The sequence below is a fragment of the Phyllobates terribilis genome, unplaced genomic scaffold (assembly GCF_046119375.1).
Source record: "Phyllobates terribilis strain yellow unplaced genomic scaffold, ASM4611937v1 Scaffold_12__6_contigs__length_324123572, whole genome shotgun sequence".
Classification (NCBI taxonomy): Eukaryota; Metazoa; Chordata; class Amphibia; order Anura; family Dendrobatidae; genus Phyllobates; species Phyllobates terribilis.
In genome coordinates this window covers 30,471,728-30,489,317 of record NW_027362772.1, presented here as the reverse complement: position 1 = coordinate 30,489,317, position 17,590 = coordinate 30,471,728, and positions in this window count along the sequence as shown.

The following is a 17,590-nucleotide window of genomic DNA, read 5'->3' as shown; positions in this document are numbered from 1 at the left end:
CTCCTTTTATACATTACATTACTAGTTATTTTAGACCTTCAGACATAATTCTGTAGTTCCTACCTGCAATTTCTTGATTATATTTAAAATACATGGTTAAAATCTAATAATTAATGTGTTTCGCCACAGCCAAGGCTCCATCAGGGAGTAATGTTTTCTACAGCTGGAGGTTCTCTGCCACTAAGGTGAACCAACAGAGGCAGCAGGCAGAAAAAAATATTAGAAAGAGACTGCATTCAGTGTTATAATTCTTGGAATCAACATATATGACCATGAACATAACACATCTAATATATAAAAGTGGTCTCAGTTGGCTTGCAGAAAATTTCATCGACTCCAATTAATCAATTCTAATGAAGGAAATTCAATCAATGATCATAAAATGCCACCGGAATCCATAAGGAGGTTGTAATCTAAATTACAACCACTAGGGGGTCACAAATAGGCATAAATAGATGCTAAGAAAAGTGAGTGAACTCTTTGGAATTCCATAGTTTCCTGAATTGCTAACTAGTAGCAAGTCACAAATACAGATGAAAACAACCCAACTAAACTTATAACAAAATGGCAGTTGTACAGTTCCTATCTTTTAACGAGTACACATCCACAGCTCAGGGATAAAAAGTAAGTGAACCCTTACATTTAATTCATTTTAGATTTCTATTAGCTGATGTCACTTAGATCATATATATTTTTTTGTATCTAAGAAAGAGATCTGTTCAACAATGAAGTGGAATTTTGGACCATTTATCCCTGCAAATGTAGTCAATTCATCAATATTTCTGGGGTGCCTCGCCTGCATATCTCACTTCAGATGATGCCAAAGTAATTAAACATCTTCTAGGTTAGTACTCTTCAAAAGTCAAATCTTTTCCTATCATCCTTTAGTCTTGTAACTCAAGGCCATTTAGCTTAAAGTCAAGGATTGCAGCCCTTACATTCTACTGGAAAATACACTTTTCCATCAATTGTTCCTTTAATAATCACTAGGTAGCAAGGTCCCGAGACAACGAAATATCATCTACCATGATGCTCCTTCCACCACGATGTCCATTATCAAGATCCTCCACCATCCTTAACAATTAAGATGAAATTTTGGCATTAGAGCCTGGCATGTCAGAATGAGAAAACATATAAGCCATGCATGCTCCTGTGGGAAATTAAATATGCAAATTGTCTCTTTAGAGAGAAAGAGGACTAGAAATCTAGCACTACCTATTGGAAACAGCAATCCTAAAAGTCAATATCGACTCCTTAACAAGGCTCATTAAAAAGTCGATATTGACGTTAAGGATCGCTGCTTCCAATAGGTGGTGCTAGAATTCAAGTCCTCTTCCTTTCTGAAGAGACAATTTGCATATAGCATTAGTGTGCAGAATTCTAAATATGGTATTTTGTCTTTGGGCTAAGAAGTTCCACTTTTTTCTTATATGACCATATATCACTAGCTATTGAACCCGTTCTATGCCCGGATGGCGAGCATTTTAATTGTTATATGGTCTCCCATGCTGGTATGTGTGGTATGTGCTGCCCCCCTCCTGGTATTTGTGCTGCTCCCATCCTGTCCCCACCATCCTATCCTGGTATGCATGGCACCCCTCATCCCTATTCTGGTATGCATGGCATCCCTAAACCCCAATCCCGGTATGCATGGCTCCCCTCATCCCCAATCCCGCTATGTGTGGCTCCCCTCATCTCCAATCCCGGTATGCGTGGCACACCTCATCCCCAATCCCAGTGTGCGTGGCACCCCTCATCCCCAATCCCGGTATGCGTGGCTCCCCTCATCCCCAATCTCGGTATGCGTGGCTCCCCTCATCCCCAATCCCGGTATGCGCGGCACCCCTCATCCCCAATCCCGGTATGCGCGGCACCCCTCATCCCCAATCCCGGTATGCGTGGCTCCCCTCATCCCCAATCCCGGTATGCGTGGCTCCCCTCATCCCCAAACCTGGTATGCATGGTACCCCTCACTCCCCAATCCTGGTATGCGTGGTACCCCTCACCCCACAATCCTGGTATGCGTGGTACCCCTCACCCCACAATCCTGGTATATGCATGGTCCCCTCTCCCCACAATCCTGGTATGTGTGGCCCCCTCATCCCTTTCACACTGTACACACATACAAAAAAAAATAAACAGTTATACTCACCTTTCTTCTCTATACTCCAGAGCTGCAGCGTCCCGTTCTGCCGGAGGCCGGGGGAGGAGAGCGGCGCCGGAGCACCGCGCTGTCTGGCGCCATTTTGCTGAAGACACACTGTAAATGTGTCTTCAGTAAAATGGCGACGGATAGCGCTATGCACACACGCCGATCCGAAGCCTCACTCCGCCCCCGGTCTCCGACCACAAGAGAGGCGCCACGGCAACACTCCTCCCGGTCAGGTAGTGTCTACGCATACCGCGATCTCCGGCGCCATACACCTCCTCTTACCTGTAACGGCTGGATGCCTGCTTCTGTCTGGAGCCAGACTGCACGTCGCACATGCGCAGTCTATCGAGGCTTCAGACAGAGGGACGCATCACCGGTTATATTCTAGATTCTCCGAGTAACACCATGGAAGATCAAAGTGGGTAAACTTTTAATAGAAAAATATTTTTGGGGGACAGTAGTTGTTGTCTTTGTGTTGTCCTCCATTGATCACCATTCTTGTTCAGCATACACATGAATAGAGTTTTCCATTTGTATTTAATGTCACTCTTTCATTTCTTCCTCTCCTCTTTTACTCTTTTGTCATTACAGGACGACTGTTCCTAGAAATAGCAGTGAAAATCCTGAACCTTCTCACTTTTTGGATTGATGCACAATGAAATTTTTATGCAGAAGTGAATTTGCAAAAAATACAAATTCACAGATTCATTGAATTTATCCAACAAATATGATTAGCAAATAATTTACTTAATGTAAATTGAATGTTCATTACTATACTCTGGGGTCTTTTCAGACCTAAGAGCCTAATAAATATAGGATATTAAAAATTTAAATAAAATAATAGTAATACTTACTTGGCCCTAATCATCACACAGTCTCAATAGTTCCAGTTCTAATTTCAATCACAGAAGATCTTTGGTTTTCTTTTCAGGTCCCATCTGGTCTTTGGTTCCTCCAGCATTGACTAGACCTTATGACATCTTGAGTCACATCCTGTGCAGAAGACATAAACCTGCTGTGACTGAAGTCTGGACCAGAACCTGGAGGATTTGACAAAATAAGTGAATATATACTGTATATATTGTTTAATTTTTTTAACCTATTCCTTGCCCTTTTGAATCCAGCAAAATGGTGACCAGTCAGATGCCTTCTAATTCAATTCACGCTGTGACTCACAAATAATCAAATTCACACAAATCCAAGTTTTTGTGAAATTCGAGATTAATTCAATTAAGCTCATATTGATTCGCTCTTCTCTACTTTTGTAGGATTTAGCAGCTTCATACGTCTCTACTACAGCACATCTTCTGAGACCTCCTAACTAGCATGCTCGTTACTCGAGATTTACGAGCATGCTCGGGTGTTTTCCTAGTATCTTAAGCATGCTCGGGTGTCATGTTTGAGGCACACCGTGCGCATGATTTGCGTCTGTTTGACAGTTTTAGTATATGTGAGGAATGCCTGTTTCTTAGGCATTCCTCACATGTATTAAAACTGTCAAACAGTCGCAAATCATGCGCATGAAGTGACTAAAATATAATGGCCGAGCATGGTGAAGATACTCGGTGAGCTCCCGAGCATGCTCACCAAAAGTGTTAACAACATACTCGCTCATCACTACTTCTAACTTCATGGTTCAAACTAACTAATGTTTCTCATGAAAAACTGTTTTCGTCCTTAACCAGGCTTTGTGTGCATTTATTTTATGGGCAATACACCTGCAAAACCCACATCCTCAAACCCAAATTGCCTGTTAACTATTGGAGAATTTTTTATTACAACTCTTAAAAGTTCACCTACTTGTCCTCACTCTGTTGAACGATTAGTCAATGAGCTTGGTAAGATTCAAGAATGGTGTATCTGAGTAGTATTAGTTTTGCTACATTGTGTTGGTCTGTTACTATGACTTAGATAACAATCTGACCACATTTTGTTAGTTAGCAATGGAGAAATCTAAGTAATTCATTGGGACTTAGTGAGGTTGTCCTCTACTTTATCATTGATGACCGAGCAAGCTCAGCACTGCTTGATACTCGATCGAGCATTGGGGTGCTCGATCAAGTATCGAGCAGTGCCAAATATCGTGTGGTGCTCGAGTGCTCAGGACCCCGTACGAAGCACATTTGAATCATCTGAGCCGGGGAAGGGGTACAGAGAGAGAGATCAGGAAAAATACTTGAGTTTGCCACTCACTTCCATTATGCTCGCTACTCGAGTCGAGCACATCCGAGTGTCTGACATGCTCGATTCGAGTACCGATCACTAGAGCATTTCAGTACTCGATCAACACTAATGACATGTCTTTATTGACTTGAGTAGGGGGTGAATGTGTATTACCCAGCCGCGGCCACTATCAAAAGATGGCGCAGTTCCGCAATTGAGCATTTCCAGCTGACTGCCGCCGATACCGAGAACAGCTGATTGGCGGGGATGCCAGGTATTGGACCCTGACCGATCAGACATTAATGTCCTATCCAATGGATAGTTCATCAATGATAAGGTAGTGGACAACCTCTTTAAATACTTTTTATTCCAACTGGTACATTAATGCCTCTTGTTCTGTACCAATCTGTCCGCCATTTAGTTATGTTCTTTGTGATTATTGTGATATACTTATTATTATGTTTTAATCATATAATGAAACCCTGTACAGTTCCCTGGAATTTTATCCAATATTTATTATACCAGGAATTTTTACCTAGTATCATTACTTGTACTTGCTTACAGTGAATGTAAGTTGACATAGGGACAACTCTGACCAGGAAGAAACATTTGCAAATTATTCTAAGGTTCATTAAACATCCATCACCACACTATGCTACTAGTACAAAGTACAATTACTGCAGCAACTACTGTAGCAAACATTTGGATTTCCTCATTCCAAGTTAAGTGAAAAAAGTCCAGTAGAAAACCATAAAAATCTGCACAGTTTACATTCTCACTGCAAACTGGTTATACTAGAAAAACAGGATTTTATTTAAATGAATATTACCTTTACTGGAACCTGCAACCCCAACATTACGGGAACCTTCAAGATGATTGATACAGATTTTTTTAGCTCAATAGCTTCCAATAAAACTGTTAAAAGTTAAATAATTTAGCTATTGTGAGAATGTAAAAAAAATAATCGAAAAACAATCTTCCTTCCTCCGCCCCAGTAACACTTTGTTATACTATGATGTGTTTCTTTGTTGTTATCATTAGAGATGAGCGTTGTTCTACTCGAACTGTTCGCCAATCTCAAATTCGAGCTGTTTTGGGCGGTGTTCGAGCCGTTCGGCGAACACGAACAATTTGAGAAAAATTCGGCTGTTCGAGGTTATGTTCGATAACTGTTCGTGCACCAAAATCATAACTGGATTTTTTCTCAGTAATGATGAAAATTAATGTTAATACGCAGTTTGAGTGTACAGCGGGGCGGGGGGAGGGGCAGGGGATGGATCTCTGCAGGAACAATGAAGATCTCCATTTTTTTTTTCTCTTTCTCGCATTTACAGTGGGGAGGTGCAATCTGTCAGCCTATCAGCAGCGCACACACGGAGCGAAGTGCTTTTTTTCACACAAGCAAGGGCATGTGTGATTGGCAGTGTATGTCACATGTCCTTGCCCTATAAGACCAAGCCATTTTCCCCGTCGCCACCATTTTCTCACTGCTGCAGCTGCGTGTTAGACGGCACCGCTGTTGCTGTGTGCGCTATACCTTGTTAATTTCAAGCCAATTTTCGCACAAATATACAGATAGCTTGGGAGTAGGGAATAGTTGTGATTGCAGTCCTTTTAAGGACTAGGTTACAGCATTTCCTACGACTTTTATCAGGCAGGTCTGTGCTCTTAAATAGATAGATTGTGGGAGTAAAGACTAATTGTAATTGGAGTCCTTTTCAGGACTAGGTTACATCAGTTCCTATCAGTTTTTGCCAGGCAGGTCTGTGCCAGTGCTGTGCAAGTTTTTTTCACAGCATTTGGCTGAATCTAGCAAAGCTAATCCTTTTTGGCCTATTGCAGAGTGTGTTAGTCAGTGGAGTAGCCTATCTGTGTTGCAAGATATACCACCTGTGTATAGAATACCAATTTTTTTACTGCACCTAGTGAAGTAAAATCTTTTGGGCATAGCATCATTCTATTAGTCCATCTATACTGACCTCCATCATGTTGCAAACTGAATATAATTTTTTTCTGCATCTAGCTCTGAAAAAATATTTGGGCTTCTAGCAGTGTGTGGGACTTGGTCTATTAGTCCATCTATACTGACCTCCATCAGGTTGCAAACTGAATATAATTTTTTTCTGCATCTAGCTCTGAAAAAATATTTGGGCTTCTAGCAGTGTGTGGGACTTGGTCTATTAGTCCATCTATACTGACCTCCATCAGGTTGCAAATTAAAAATAATTTTTTTCTGCATCTAGCTCTGAAAAAATATTTGGGCTTCTAGCAGTGTGTGGGACTTGGTCTATTAGTCCATCTATACTGACCTCCATCAGGTTGCAAATTGAATAAAAAAATTTTCTGCATCTAGCTCTGAAAAAATATTTGGGCTTCTAGCGGTGTGTGGGACTTGGTCTATTAGTCCATCTATACTGACCTCCATCAGGTTGCAAATTAAAAATAATTTTTTTCTGCATCTAGCTCTGAAAAAATATTTGGGCTTCTAGCAGTGTGTGGGACTTGGTCTATTAGTCCATCTATACTGACCTCCATCAGGTTGCAAATTAAAAATAATTTTTTTCTGCATCTAGCTCTGAAAAAATATTTGGGCTTCTAGCAGTGTGTGGGACTTGGTCTATTAGTCCATCTATACTGACCTCCATCAGGTTGCAAATTAAAAATAATTTTTTTCTGCATCTAGCTCTGAAAAAATATTTGGGCTTCTAGCAGTGTGTGGGACTTGGTCTATTAGTCCTTCTATACTGACGTCCAGCAGGTTGCAAATTGAATATAATTTTTTTCTGCATCTAGCTCTGAAAAAATATTTGGGCTTCTAGCGGTGTGTGGGACTTGGTCTATTAGTCCATCTATACTGACCTCCATCAGGTTGCAAATTAAAAATAATTTTTTTCTGCATCTAACCCAGCCAATAGTTTTGGCCTAATACCACAGTTTGGCCACTCAGCTCTGCTCGGTTACCATCCATTGTTTTTTTGTGCAAACAACTCCAGAGTTGTGAATTAGTTAACCACCAAAATGAGTGGAAAAAGGCCTGCTGCTGGTGGAAAGGGGAATAGGCGTGTTGGGAAGGGGAAAAAAGGTTGTGTCCGTGGGGTAGGTGCAGAAGAAAGACCATCTTCCAGCCAAACTAAAATGTCTACTTCTTTTAGCGGACAATGTGATAAGATCCCTTTCTTACGGCCACGCCAATCGCTACAAATTCCAGATGAGGCACAAAAACAGCAGGTGCTTCAACGGATATCAAGTGCTCCTTTAAGTGGGCTCTCCTCCACATCAACTTCAACATCACAAATACTCCAGTCCTCAAAGGTGTCACCCAAATCGCACTTGCTTCCTCACAGCTCCCAAATCTCCAGCTGCCCGTCTGAGTATGAGGTAGAACAGATGGTTGAGTCTGCAGAGCTGTTTACTCATACTATAGCCTGGGAATCAGAGGTCGACTCCAGCGCTTCTGTGAATCCAGACGAGGAAATGATCTGCACTGATGCCCAGAATCTTTATGAGTCGGATCCAGGACCAGACGCAGAAGGTTCTGACCATAATGTAGACCCTCATTCCCAAACTGTAACTCCTGTTGGTGGAGACAATGAGGAAGACGATGATAAGACTCAAATACCTGATTGGAGCGACAACTTTAGTTTTTTGTCAGGGCAGGAACAGGTTGGCTCTGAGGACGACGGGTGTGATAACGCACAGGGTGATGATGATGAGGTCGGAGATCCCACTTACTGTCAACCCACAGTCAGCCAAGAGATGAGGTCAGCAGAGGAGGTGGAGGAAGATGCTAGTGACGACGAGGTCAGGTTGCGCCTTCCTGGACAGAGACGTAGTACTGGAAGCACGTCAACAACTGCATCCTCAAACACAACTCTGCCTCTCACCACAAGTCGTGGTGGCTCTTCAGATCGCATGGGTGCTAAGCCTTGCATAGCCTGGGCATTTTTTCAGATCGATAAAGATGACCCAACTCGTGTTATCTGTAACATTTGTCAGCAAAAGCTAAGTAGAGGCCAAAAAATACATAGTTTGAGTACTTCATGCATGAACCGGCACATGGACATGAAGCATAAGTTGCAGTGGGAATCTCAGTGTGCTACAATGCGGTCTAGCCGGCTGGGCCAACCACCGTCTGCCATATCTTGTGCATCCGCGGCCTCTTCATCCTCTGTGACTGGGGGGACAGCAGTCACACCTGTTTTGGGGCGCAGACCTGCCACCTCTTTACCCGCAACAGCCAGCGTGATTGGCAGGTCATCATTTTCTTTGGAGGTGGTAACACCAGCTGGTCTTGAGCGCTGTCCGACATCGATAGCACCACCTTTGGATCAAGGCAACCTAACATGTCCGCCTGCATCTTCCTCACAGACCGGCAGTTTGCCGGGGACACCCTTATCAACCCCGTCTAAGCACAATAGCCAGCCCTCGGTCCCTCAGATGTGGACAAGTAAAAGACCATTTCCTCCTAGCCATGAGAAAGCTAAGAGGTTGAATTTCACCATCTGCAAGCTCTTGGCTACAGAAATGCTGCCTTTCCGCCTGGTGGACACAGAGGATTTTCGAGACCTTATGTCCGTCGCAGTGCCCCAGTACCAGATGCCCAGTCGGCACTACTTCTCAAAGAAAGGTGTGCCTGCGCTCCACCAGCATGTCGCACACAACATCACCGCTTCTTTGAGAAACTCTGTGTGTGACAGGGTGCATTTCACCACAGACACTTGGACGAGTAGGCATGGACAGGGGCGTTACATGTCGCTGACTGGGCACTGGGTAACTATGGTGACAGCAGGACAAGGGGCTGCTGTCCAAGTCTTGCCGTCCCCACGAGTTGTGCGTCAATCCTCTTTATGTCATTTTTCCTCCACTGCTTCTGCCTCCTCAACCTCCTCTCGGTCTTCCACCTGCACCCAAAGCCTGTCTGGTCATGCCACAAGCTTTCTAACTGCGCAGAAGGGATCCTGCACACCTCCTAACTATGCTGGCAGTAGGGCTCAACGTCATCAGGCGGTTTTTACATTGAAATGTCTGGGAAATGTGAGTCACACAGCTGAGGAGTTGTGGTCAGCTCTGGAGAACCAATTTCATGAATGGTTGTCTCCACTGGACCTGAAACCAGGGAAGGCCGTGTGCGACAATGCTGCAAACCTGGGTGCGGCCCTTCGCCGGGGCAATGTCACACACGTGCCTTGTATGGCTCACGTGTTGAACCTGGTTGTCCAGCAATTTTTAGCCCACTATCCCAGACTAGATGGCCTTCTGCAGAGGGCACGGTCGCTGTGTGCTCACTTCCGCCGTTCGCATCCCGCAGCTCAGCGACTTACATCTCTACAGGAGTCGTTGGGCTTGCCACTTCACCGGCTAAAATGCGATGTGCCTACCCGGTGGAATTCAACTCTGCACATGTTGCAGCGACTGTGGCAGCACCGACAAGCCCTGGTGCAATACGTTCTGACGTATAGCCTGGGCCAACGAGATTCAGAGGTGGGGCAAATCACGCTGGAGGAGTGGTCTCAGATCAGGGACCTATGCACCCTTCTGCACAGTTTTGAAATGGCGACGAAGATGTTTAGTGCTGACGATGCCATTATCAGCATGACTATTCCGGTGATTTACATGCTGGAGCACATGTTAAACAGAATTCGGAGTCAGGTGGTGGCACAAGAGGAGGTGGAGGAAGTAGAGGAGGAGGAGTTGTATGCGGAAGGGCTAACATCTGCAAGGTCCAGACGGTCGGCAGCACCAAGGCGGCAGGCATGTGAGGGTGGGGGAGATGGTTTAACCAGGGCGCATGGTAGGAGCCCAGGAAGAAGTGGAGGACGAACTGATGGAAGACTCATCAGATGAGGGAGACCTTGATCACATTTCTGTTGTGCGAGGTTGGGGGGAGAGGACAGAGGAAGGAAGCATGATTGTTACCTCGCCACCAACACAACAGGGACTTGGTGCTCCTGGATGCGCAACACACACGAGTGCCTTCTTGCTGCACTACCTGCAACATGACCCTCGAATTGTGAGAATTAGAAATAATCCTGACTACTGGGTTGCCACACTGTTAGATCCCCGGTACAAAAGTAAATTTGCAGAAATTATTCCTGCCATAGAAAGGGATGCACGCATGCAGGAGTATCAGCAGAGACTGTTGCAGAATCTTACATGTGCTTTTACACAAAATACCAGTGGTGCACGTAGTGAATCTCACAGTTCCAACTTGCCAACCGTGGGACCGTCAAGTGTTCAGCACTCAAACCGTAACAGAACCACAGTATCTGCTGGTAACATCAATTTTGCGGAATCATTTCACCACTTTTTTAGCCCATCCTTTGCAAGGCCACAGGAGACAAGAAGTCTGACACATAGTCAACGCCTAGAGACGATGGTACAGGAGTATCTCCAAGTAAACATTGAAGCCACGACTGTGTCACTGGACCCTTGCTCTTTTTGGGCTTCCAATCTGGATAAATGGCCGGAGCTAGCCACTTACGCCTTGGAGATCTTGTCATGCCCCGCAGCCAGCGTTCTGTCTGAACGTGTGTTCAGCGCTGCTGGTGGTGTGCTGACAGATAAGCGCACGCGGCTCTCCACTGATAATGTAGACAGACTCACGTTCATAAAGATGAACAAATCATGGATCCGAAACGACTTTTCTACCCCTGTGTCATCCTGGGGAGAGTAAAAGCTTGATGATTGGTTAAAATCACCCTACCAACCGTTTTAAACTTTCAAATTACTAATCATGTTTATCTGTATCTTGACTGGAAAATAATTTGGGCTTTGTAGCAGTGTGCAGCACTGATCCTATTAGGCCATCTATAATAAGCTTCACCAGATTTAAAATTAAAAATAATTTTTAGCTGCATCTAGCCCGGAAAATAATTTTGGGGCTCCGAGATGCGCAAGACACATAAGTGCCTTCTTGCTGCACTACCTGCAGCATGACCCTCATATTGTCAGAATTCGAAGTAATCATGACTACTGGGTTGCCACACTCTTAGATCCCCCAAACTTTTCGATCAACCTTTTCATTTTAATAAAGACCAAAAAAATGGTCATTTTTGAAATTATAAGCATTAGCAGGTTGTTAGAAACTGAAATCAAACAGTTTTCAACTCAAAACTTTATTCTAGGTGATGTTACATTTTCACATAGGACCCCTTGTTCGAAAGGAGCTTCTGAACTCTCTCGTCCATTGAATTTGTCAGGTTTTGGATGGTTTCTGCTTCAATTGTTTTGCATGAGGACAGAATACCCTCCCAGAGCTGTTGCTTAGATGTGAACTGCCTCCCGCCATCATAGACACTCCTTTTAATGATGCTCCAAAGGTTCTGAATGGGGTAGAGGTCAGGGGAGCATGGGGGTCACACCATAAGTTTGTCCCCTTTTATGCCCATATCAGCCAGAGATGCAGATGTTTTATGTGCAGCATGAGATGGTGCATTATCATGCAGAAAAATGATCTTGCTGTGAAATACACGGTTCTTCTTCTTGAACCATGGCAGGAAGTGCTGTTTGAGAAAATCCACATACATTATGGAGTTCATCTTTAGCGCCTTCAGGGATCCTAAAGGGGCCGACAATCTCTCTCCCCATGATTCCAGCCCAAAACATTACTCCACCTCCTCCTTGTTGGCGCTGTAGCCGTGTTTGCGTGGGGTGTCCATCAACCAGCCATCCTCCACTCCATTCATCTGGACCATCGAGCGCTGCACGGCACTCATCCGTGAACAAAACAGTTTTGAAATCAGTCTTCATGTAATGTTTGGCCCACTGGAGCCGTTTCTGCTTGTGTGAAGTGGATAGAGGAGGTCGACAGGATGGCGTATGCACAGCTGCAAACCTCTGAAGGACCCTGCATCTTGTTGTTCGGGGGACGTTGGAGGCACAAGCAGCTTCAAAAACTTGTCTGCTGCTATGACAAGGTTTTTTTGCCGCTGCTCTTTCAACCTGACGTAATTGCCTGTAGGAAAGAGTCCTCAATTTGCCCTTATCAGCACGCACACGTGTGTACTGTGAATCAGCTACATACTTCTTGATTGCCAAGACACTTCATCCTGATCATCGCACAATGTTGATTGTAGTCATGCCTTGACCTAAACACTCCACAATTTGTTGCTTCTCAGCAGCCGACACATCCTTTTTCTTTCCCATTTTGGCAGAAAATGTAGGCTGCTTAATAATGTGAGAGAGCCTTCTTAAGTAGTCTTGCCTTTCATTGGACACACCTGCCAAACTAATTAGCACAGGTGTCTGCAATTGCTTACAGTGATATAAAGAGCCCTGACACACATCACCATCAATGAGTTTAACTGACAAACAAACAAATTCTTCCCTTATCACTCCTAAACACTTTTTGCATAATGATTTGGAACGCGGTGTACATGTGCTTTTCCACAAAACACCAGTGGTTCACGTAGTGAATCTTACAGCTCTAACTTGCCAACCGTGGTCTGTATGGAATTGTTCAATAAAGGGCCCAAAATTAAGATAACATAGATGGGAGAGGTCTCTATGAATAGGAATTCCTAAGTATTTGATACCCTGTGAGGGCCAGGCAAAGGGAAAGTTGGACTGGATGGAATCCTATATGGATTTAGGGAGGGAGACATCGAGGGCCTCAGACTTCGCTGCATTGATTTTAAAATTTTACCATGTAACAAAGTGATCTATTTCAGCCATAACAGCAGGGATGGATATATGTGATTGAGTGATATATACTAGGACATCATCAGCAAATAGAGAGCACTTGTACTCGGTGCCTCCCACCTCAATCCACCTAATATTGGGGTTATGGCGAATTGATGAGAGCAGGTGCTCCGTCACTAGGATGTATAAGAGAGGGGACAGAGGACATCCCTGCCTTGTCCCATTGGTGATTGTGAAAGGTGATGAAAATGTTCTGACGCACCCCCTGGGCCTTGGGACACCCGGAGCCGGACCCTTTTTGGTGGATGCTGGTGGTTGTAGTCTTCGTGGCGGCGATCCGGTTCCGTGGCTCAGGGCGGTCAAACCAGTGGCGGAACTATTTATGTGGTTTTGATGTTTAAATGTCCGACTACGCCACCCGTGGATTGCGGTCAGAGTGAACCGCCGCTACAGGGCAGACCGCTAAGGCTGGTGTTGTGGGTGCAGCAGAGCGTAGCATAACTCCCCACGGGAGGAGTATAGCCTCAGGGCAGTGTATGCGGAGGATGGGGGTGATGGTGCAGGGCAGCAGCAGTAACGACACGGAGTCAGTGATGCAGTTCAGGGCCTTTACTCACAGTTCTTATTATCCAGACCACGTCTGCAGGTAACGGCTGCCCACGTCGTACTGTGCTCACCAGGTGAGGGGCTCAGACAACTCCCAGATAACTTTGGAGCGCTTCACAGGACCCCCTTTGTGTGTCCTTTATCTGGCCTTTCTTACCAACACTTCTGTCCGGCTGCCTCGGGCCTCCTCTTGGTAAACTTGGCGCCAGTTTCCCTGACCCTATGTGGTGCCTTCCTAGCGGGTGGAGCAAGGGGCTGCGCCACATAAAATGTCAGAGCCTCCGGTTTCTAGCTGAGGGTCGTTTCCTGCCTCCACTAGTTCGGGGACCGGTCTCCCCCTTTGGCCTGACCCCTCCACGCAGGTGGATTCGGGCGTGCGGTGGCGACTCGCCCGTCCGCACCCCTGGGATCCCTTCATTCCTCGTTCCTGGAGCCTTCTCCGCTCCTCTTCCTTCCTTCTCCCTCTTGCAGGCCTGGGCCTCTGTTACTAGGCCCGCCTCCGGAGCAGAGCTCATGCAGAGCCCCTGCTCCCTGCCACTTCTGCTCAGACTTCTCTGCACTGAACTAAGATGGTGCCCACCTTTTATACTCCCTTCTCAATGCACCCAGGAACTGCTTCCTCCCTGCTCCTGCACTGCAGGGTTCCCCTTCCTCAGTGTTCCCTCCCCCCACTCCAGCCAGGGACAGGGACTGTCGTGCCCATCTCAGGGGCATATTGGTCGCCCTGCCCCACGGCAATGTGGTGTAATGCATGCAGGTGTCGGGTCCTGATCCACACTCCATCCTTATCTGAGAGTGAGATATCACACCTCTGGGTGAGGTGCAATACGTCTGTAGCAACCGAGCCCTCGGTGCTACAGTTCCATTTATCTTCAGCCTAGGTGACGTATTGTGATACAGGGCCGTGATTTTGGCTATAAAAGGGTTTTTGACTGGTGGTAGGACGCCTTGCGGTGGACAGCCGAGCTCGATCCTTATAAAAGCTTTTTAACTGCAGCAGCTTTAGTGGACGCTACTGGAGCTGGAATTACGCGGCTGCTGGCATGAGACTTGCCCTCCAATAGATCCTTGTAAAAGGATTTAAAGTGTATGCATTCAAATTAGAGAGACAATTTAAATTAAAAAGCTTAGAGCTGCCTCCACCACAGGGGGGCTCGCTCGACCCACCAGCGGACAGGCACCAGTATTGGGAGAGGGGGGCTGGCCGTCAGGGTTCACCGTGGCTCTGGCACAAACCCGGCGACACGGAGGTGGCACGGGCAGGAATGGACTGGCCGTGTCGGCTTCTCACTTTTTGGATTTTAGAAGGGCATGACATGCCTATATCTGTGTCTCCCCCTCCTTTTACTCCTCCACCTCTTTTCTTTTCGCATGACTATATGTACTTGTCACTTTTCCATGTGTTAGTTGTGTCTTCTGAGCAGTTTGTCAGCTTTTGGACACCTTTGAAGGTGTTTTCTATGTGTTTCTATGTGTTTTTGTTTGCCTGCCATTGGTTTTAACGGTGTTCGAAGGTGTTCGACGAACAGTTCGACGAACAGTTCGGCGAACACACGGGTGTTCGACGAACCGAACTCGAACACTACGGGGGTGGCTCAACACTAGTTATCATAGAGACTAAGGCTCAAAATTGTGTTTACAAAAGGACAAATGAGTCTATCACAATAATAATGATGATGATTAGAGATGCGAGAATTGAATCAAGTGGAATTGAATTCTACTTGAATTTTATGAAATCCTTATTCACCAAAATGCAGATTTTTTTGCACTTCCCCTTCATGCGGATTTAGAAGAATGGCGGCTGAGTGGACGTAATTTTGCAGAAACGTAAAGGGCTTTTAAAAGGTTGTAAATAAAAAATATATGTATCTATACTCTGTAGGGTTCACCTGGTGAAATGGACCCACAAAGCCCTAGGTCTGGGTGAGTAAACAGGACTCAAGCGTCAGAGAAACTGGCAGGATGACAAATAGGGAGTGAGGACAAGATACCCTCAGGAATCTAAAGAAGGATGCATCGAAGTCAGCAGGGCAGCAGGGATAGAAATAAGTAAGATGGTGTGCACAAGAGGAGAAGAGTAGAATTCCTAAGACATAAGTGTGTAATAAAGGGCCTTAAAAGGCCTAGAAAGAAGATATTGCAAGTCCAACTTGGAGCTCAACAGAGGGCAGCGGACCAAGGTGAAGTGAGCAGAGCCTGGAGCTAGGATAGGTGTGTAACATACTCAACTTACTGCTCACCTCTCAAGCCCCTCCATTTCCCACGATGACCGGTCCTTTCCCTGCAAGTGATGAAATTTCAGGCTTCTTCATACTTTGTGAGGACTTCTGGCTCTGATGAAGCCTGGGATGATTCTGCGTATGTGTGAGTAAGGTCACAATATGGTTTGCATTCACAAAGTAGCTGCTGGCCAGAGGAGCAATCCTGAAAAATGCATGATAAAATAAAGGCCAAAAGGGACAGAAAAGTAGACAAAATCAAAAAGAAAAAACAACGTCAAAGAAATAGCCAAGGTTAAGCGCCAGAAGGTCAATAGCCTCGGTCAGGACTGTACACATACTGGCTCGCGACCAGTCCATGTATTATTTATCCTATATAGTATATCAAGGCTGCATTATACAATATATGTACATTTTACCTTTTGTGTCTCCCCTATTTCCTCATAGATTGTAAGCTTGCGAGCAGGGCCCTCACTCCTTTCGATATGAGATATGCTTATTCTGTATTGTCTGCATAAGTCCCCCTTAAAATTTGTAAAGTGCTGCGGAATATTTTTGTGCTATAAAAATGATTATTATTTTTATTAGATCTATTATTGACTGGATAACCTACTGATAAGTCATCAATAATAGAAAAACGAGAAAACCCAATCAAGAAATTAACAACTTTCTCAACCTATTTAAATGAAAAAACAAAGTTGGTCAAGATTGGACATTTTTCTAAATATGATGCATTATTCTAGGATAATATTCTATTAGGCTATTACACGGTGTGCAGAAATATTTGACATTTTGTATTTTTGATGACTGATCAACTCCATAGCTGTTGGTCAATCTATAAGGTTAATAAACCTGAATATTTAAGAAAGTAAAAATGAGGTTCTATCTTTCTTAGGATGATATCTATGTGTGCAGAATTATTAGGCAACTAAATGAAAAATGAACATTTTCTAATCTCAATTGTTTATTTTCATATGTTAAAATTTCAGTATTAGCCAAACAACTCAAAATGTACAACATTTCAACAATATAGTAATATGGCCACCCTTCTTTTCAATACAAGCCATAATCCTTTCACCCATGGGGTCTGTCAGTTTCTTAATCTATTGATGATCAACTTTTTGGGCTGCACCAACCACAGTCAGAGACACTGATCAGAGGATGGTGTGTTTTCCTTCACTGCAAATCTTCCATTTCAGAAAAGCCACAAGTTCTCAGTAGTGCTTACATCCAGTAAGAACGGGTCGGGCCATTATTCTTCATCTCACAAACAATCTACAAAGGATAGGTGAGGATACCATAGGTGAAGGTAGAGCTGGTCATGCAGCGGTATATGGTGGAGCAAGGGTTACTGCAGGTTGAATGCTTGTCGGAGAGGTGGGTCTTCAGGTTCCTTTTGAAAGTTTCCACGTTAGGCAAGAGTCTGATATGTTGGGGTAGGGAGTTCCAGACAGAAGTAGAGAAGGAGTTCTTGTGAGGATCGGAGGTTGCGTACAGGTAAGTACCAGGAGACTAGGTCACAGATGTATGGAGGAGACAGGTTTTGGATGGCTTTGTATGCCAAAGTTAGGGTTTTTAACTGGAGTCTCTGGGCAACAAGGAACCAGTACAAGGTTTGACAGAGGGAAGAAGCCGGGGAATAGCGGGGTGACAGTTGGATTAGTAGGCCAGCAGAGTTTAGGATAGGTTGGAGGGGTGTGAGAGTGTTAGAAGGGAGAGTACAGAGCAGAAGGTTGCAGTAGTCGAGGCGGGAGTTGATGAGGGCATGCACTAGTATTTTTGCACATTGATAGTTGAGAAATGTGTGGAT